The sequence below is a fragment of the Marmota flaviventris genome, chromosome 2, assembly GCF_047511675.1.
Source record: "Marmota flaviventris isolate mMarFla1 chromosome 2, mMarFla1.hap1, whole genome shotgun sequence".
Classification (NCBI taxonomy): Eukaryota; Metazoa; Chordata; class Mammalia; order Rodentia; family Sciuridae; genus Marmota; species Marmota flaviventris.
In genome coordinates, this window is record NC_092499.1 from 46,925,403 (window position 1) to 46,931,413 (window position 6,011).

The 6,011-nt window shown below is 42.3% G+C and overlaps 1 pseudogene; it reads right to left on the reverse strand.

Annotated features, from left to right (window-relative positions):
* Positions 1-2,078: 2,078 nt before the first annotated feature.
* Positions 2,079-3,675, reverse strand: LOC114088071 (torsin-1A pseudogene; annotated as a pseudogene).
* Between the last annotated feature and the right edge of the window lie 2,336 nt (positions 3,676-6,011).

Below are 6,011 nucleotides of genomic sequence, written 5' to 3' on the forward strand. Positions count from 1 at the left end.
AGAAACCTAGATGATATTCCAACTCCTGGAGCACCCTCCCACCTCCTCGCCCGGAACCCTTTTGCCTTCCTTGCCCCGCCTGGCTTTCTGCTTCTCCACATCATCGCATCCCCATTTTGATTTCTGCCCCAACTGTCTTAACAAAAGCTCTCTCTTTTTGGTCTCAGTTCCAACTCTTGTTTAGCCCTCAATCGATTCCACTCCCATGTCACATAAAACTGATTACATAAAGTAGATTTGTTATGTTTTTTTTCTCTTGTAAACCTATTTTGGTATAGTGGGTGTGGGCCATGATCCCTTATAGTGAACAGAAGGGGGATCACCCCCTTTCCCGCCTCTAAAATACTCTCCTGTGAGTCACAGTGGTATGAAGGAGAGATCTGTAGGGGAACTTGTTTTTTTCTCCTTTTCTAGGAATCATAGCCCTCCTCAGGGATATACCCTTATGTGCATTTTCATTATTCTCCACAAAAGTTGGGCCAATTACTTTCAGATTCCCATAAATTTGTAATTAAGAGATTCTAAGGAGTTGGCAGTGGTCCTAGAACCTGTACACTTTGAAGGTAAGACTGCCATTTGGACTGGCTTTTTGAGATTCTATGTGTTGTTGATGGGCAAAGAGAAACTAGCACATATATCAGAGAAACAGAAGATATAAGGTTAGGTAGAAAGGAGGTATGTAGGACAAAACAAAAGTGGCCATGATTTAAAGTCCTGATCTAAAATTCTACACTCACATGGATTAAAGTCCAGATTTAAAGGTTACTTTCACATACTTGATTACAAATGGCACTGTTAAATCAATTATTAGACTTTATCTGCAGGTCCATAAATAACTTCTTTCCTGACATGGACCTAAAAGAAAAGCAGGTCAGAGAATGCCTTTGCCCAACTTAGGATCTGATTATCTATGTCATACTCCAAATCAAACCCTCAACACTACATCACTGAAGTACTATTTACAAAACAGTACAATAAAACCCCTAGTGGGGAAATGATTAGGGATTTTTTTTAAAAAACAAAGAAGAAAATTATCCCTAGTGTTGGAGTATGGGATTGTGTGGGTTCTTTGTCTAGTGAATTTGAAGAATGAAATCCACAGACACAAGGGTGAGAGAAAAGTAACAGGATTTATTAGAGTAATACAAAGAAATCAGAACACCTACAGGGGAAGATATCTGTTGTCTAGGGGTTTATATGAGTCTACAGGGTTAAGGAAATTAGCCCTTTACCCAATCCTGGATAAGGCATTCAGTGTCCATGAACTCCTGACTCACTTACTGAGCTTTTTTTTTTTTTGGAAGTTTTTTTGTAGTTTTTCTACTTACGCAGGAATTGGCCTGACTTTGATGAGTCCTGGCTTGTGTCTGTGGTCTCTCAGCCCCGTTACACAGAAAAACCTGACTCTGGAGGGGCCCAAGTTTCCTATCTGCCTGTCTCAGTTATTTTCCTGCCTCAGTAGGTAACAGTTATATAATATGTTCAGCTACCAACACAGAGGAGGACTAAAAATACCCTTAGATCATGTTTCTTCTATAGATTTTACACATATAAATATGCCTACCTAAGATGTAGCTAGTGCAGTCCTCTCTTAACACCCATATTCTACCTTGTCTCTTAGTCATACTTGATTACAAATGGCACTTGGTAGGTGTAGATTCTCTTCTTAGTAAAATCAATCTGTGCCTCAATTTCTTTCTTTTTGAATCTGAAAAGTTTCTCATAATGTTAAAAAACATCTTAAATAAAGTTATCACATTTTCAGTAAAACTTGTCTTTCCTTGAAACCGAAACACATAAAATTAAAACTTTTTTTTTTTTTTTTTTAATCATGAGCTCTGGAATGGGTGAACTGGGAGTTGTTACTTCCTCCTCTGAAGGCTTGAAATCTTCCTCTCCATGTCCAGGGCCTGTAAGGTGTGGTGGTGTGGCCTCCCAGGAATGGGAACAAGACCCAGGAGAATTCCTGATACATCCAACAGGAAACATTAGTTGGAAACATCCATTTGATTTCTCTTCCCAAGAAAGGAGCTGGTCAAACTGAGCATTGAGTTTCTCTCAAAGCAATGACTTGGGCATCAGTCATCAAGATAATAATCCAACTTGGTGAACACTGTCTTGTAGTGTTAAACCATGACACAAAGAAAAGACCACTGACTCCAATTTTAAATCAAATTAAAGCAAGTTTGTAATTCTGGCCAGGATTGTCTCTCCTGAAAACCTGTGGCTAGAGATCAGTACCCCAGCTCTCTAGGAAGAGAAGCATGGAAGCAGCAGCAGCAGCAGGCCAGCACAGCCAGGCCTAGCTTCAAATCCAGACCCCTGCTGAGCCTACTAGCCTGTGCCTCAAAAAGTTGCAACACAAAAAGTTGCAAAAGGGGGAGTGTCTTGAGAATTTACAGATAACAGGATTTTAACAAGCATAATACAAAGGCAGATAGTAGGTTAATGGTCTAGATGGTTCAACATTTCAAGTTAGAGAGTAAATTTAGATCCCAACACCAGAATTTATGAGGTGCCTATACCCTTATGTACAGTAGGGAGCAGAGTAATCTCTACCAAAATTGCAAGTTGGTGATTGTCATAAATTATTTGTCTCAAAGCCTTCATGTTTTTTATTTTGTAATGTTTTGTTTTGGTGTGTGTGTGTGTGTGTGTGTGTAGAGGGTTGTTATCTGGTCAAGAAAAGCTAGGCATGGGTGAGTTCAAGGCATGAGCAGGCATTCCAAGCAAGTTTAGAAATTGCAGTAATTTATAATAAAACAATCTTAAAATGGTATTAGGCTGGGTTCATCGGTAGCCCTTGTCAGCGAACTCTCTTCCTTGGGGAAAAAATGTCATCTCTTCAGCCACTCTCTGTTTATAATGTCCTCATCAATCTCATAACCCTGGGTGCATCTCAACCCTGATGCACATTTTCAGATGTTTGTATTCCAGGAGGAAGAAGAGGACAAAATAATCAATTAGGTTTTGGTCAATTAAACTGCTGTGCCAGAAGCCACTGTTCCATTTACTGAAGACTACCATGGACAAGGCATGCTCCATGTCCTTGAGCTTGAGTTCTTCCCTCTTTTCCAGAAGTGCAAAGCCACACCTGTGATCCTTTCTGCTCCAGCATTGCTCACCTGAGGAATAGGAAGATGGCTTTCTGGTAAGAGACCTCATCCACCACTTGTAATAGTCCAGAATAGGCTTGATGGCATCTATGAGACTAGAGTGCATCTTGTCCATCTCATCGAAGATGAAGATGAACCTCACACAGGAGTTCTCATTGCCTTGAATCCACAATGTAACTGATCCTTATACAGGGTGATATTTGAGGCATGAAGGAAATGCAATGTGGCCACAAACAGGTGAACATAGTCACTGTTCAGACTGCCCTCGTAAATATTCTCCAAGATGATCTTGCTGACAAAATTCTTGCCCATGCCTGTCCACCCATGCAGGGAGGGCATGAGAGGTTTCTTGGGCCCCAGATTGCTTAGGAATCAGACACAGTGTTTAAGATGACTTTCTGCACAAGATGCTATCCAAAAAGCTTGTTATCCAGATCCTTCTGCAGTGCCTCCAGGCTGAGGCTCCACTTTTCGCCTTAGCACTAGGTGAAAAGGCAGTAGAGGCACCAGTGAGCATGCTGGCCAGGGCCGGACCCAGGCTGATGGTTCCAGTGCCCATACACCCATAGAAGCAGCAGCAGCAGCAGCAAGGCCAGCACAGCCAGGCCTAACTTCAAATCCAGACCCGTGCCATGCCTAGGCTAGCCTGTGCCTCAATTTGACCCAGACCTAAATTCCTTGTTGTGCCAATGTCAAGGAAAATCACAGCCTGAGTTGAGATCCAGCTTCCTTTTGGAGGACCTCCCATGACCCTCTACCCAGCAACAAAACAATGAGACTTCCTCACCCTCTTGTCTAAAATTTTAGCCCTCATGCTGAGTGTGGTGCCACCGACCAGCAATTCCAAAAATTCAGGAGGCTGAGGCTGGATAATCACAAGTTCAAAGCCAGCCAGCCTGGGCAACTTAGCAAGACTCTATCTCAAAATTAAGTGGGCCAGAGGCATTGCTCAGTGGTAGAGGGCCTCTAGGTTCAATCCCAGTACCAAAAATAAAATAAAATAAAAATAAAAACATTAAATTAAATTAAAAGCACTGTTAGACCAGGACGCAAGAAAAGACCACTGACTCCAATTAAAATCAAATTAAAGCAAGCTTATTATTTCGACCGGCCGGGCTGCCTCTCCCTCCCAAAACGGTGGGAACAAGACAGCACCCCAGCTTTCCTGCATCCCAGCTTTATAGCCCAGAAAGTTACACAAAGGGGGGTTACAGATAACAGAACTCTGACAAGAATCACACTAATGGTAGTTTACATTTTTTGCTGGCCCCAACATCAGAATTTATGAAGACCATTAGAGCCTCAGAGAGGGTCGTTGTCTGGCCAGGGAAGGCCAATATTTATGAGGTATCACTAAGTTTCAGAGAGGGCTGCTATCTGGTCAGAGAGCCAGGCATTCCGAGCAGGTTCAGAATTTGCAGTAATTTATAGTAAAGCCGAAATTATCTTTTCATGGCTTTGTGGCAAGATGGCTCCCAATTTTAAGAAAAGATCAGGTTGGGTCTATCAAGCACCCTGGTTTCAATCCCCAGTACCAATAAATAAATATATAAATAAACAATTTAAGCCTTTAACTGCAATCTTTCTAACTCATCTTCTCTATTCCTTAGTCTATTTCTATCCACTTCTATTTCATATTGTTTGTTGGCTTACTGTTTGTCTCTGTTCCATTTCTGTATTGCTACAAAAAAAATTCAAAACATGAAGGCTTTGAGACAAATAATTAATGATAATCACCAACTTGCAATTTTGGCAGCGATTACTCTGCTCCCCAATGTACAGACTGCCAGCTGAGGACTGAAACTCTGGACCTGCATTTTTCTCCACAAAGCCTTGGGTTCTCTTACAACATGCAGCCTCAGAGCAGTAAGCCTTCTTACTTGACAGTTCAAGTCTGCAAGACGGATCCCAGGTGGAAGCTGTTCGCTCCCTCTGACCTAGCCTCAGAAGTTCCTGGTTATCACTTCTGTCACATTCTGTTGGTCAAGGCCAGCCCAGATTCAAGAAGACTCCACCTCTCAATGGGAGGAGTAATAAAGATATAAAAATGTTCCCTTTACTGGCTAAAGATGACTTGTGGATGACTCACCATCTAAATACAAAATGAAGGTTGAATAGATTAAAAAGAATTTTTCAGGTAGCATGGATTGACTATAAAGCATAACAATAGGGCTGGGGATATAGCTCAGTTGGTAGAATGCTTGCCTTAGATGCACAAGGCTCTGAGTTCAATTCCCCCCAGCACCACCAAAAAAAAAAAAGAAACATGAATAAAACATAACAATACATTTGAAATCTTTCAAGAGTGTGTTTTTCTGCTGTTGTTTGTGCTTTGTGTGTATGGTGCTGGGGTTTGAACCCAGGACTTCATACATGCTAGGAAAACAGTCTACCACTGAGCTACTTTCCTCATCCTCAAATGCTTTTTTTTAGATACCATGAATTTATTACTTCAAAAATATAGAACATGTTCAGCTCTCTGCCCTCTTCCTCTCTGCTCTCTTCCTCTTCTCCCTCTCCTCTCTCTGCTCTACCTCTCCTTTTCTTCCTCTTTGGGCAGACCCCAGTAAAATCTCTTGGTTGAATCTCTGTCTCGTGAGTCATTCGCCTTTCATTGGTGCCCAGACTAGGATGGGACTCCCCTGCTTTTAAGCAGGACTCCCATCCCACCAGAGATCACCACGTGAGCGGAGACTAACCAGCGCCCATTTTCTCGTTGGCCTCCTTCGAATCCACCATCAGCCTATGAATGGTATCTTTGGTGTTTTCAGGCTCATGCAGCGTGGCTGGCTGGTTCGTGGAGTTCCTGGAGGCCCTCCAACAGGACAGCTGGCTGATTCCCCCCATTTGCAGGGACAAGGGTTGGATAGAGACTATCCATGACCTGTGGCTTCG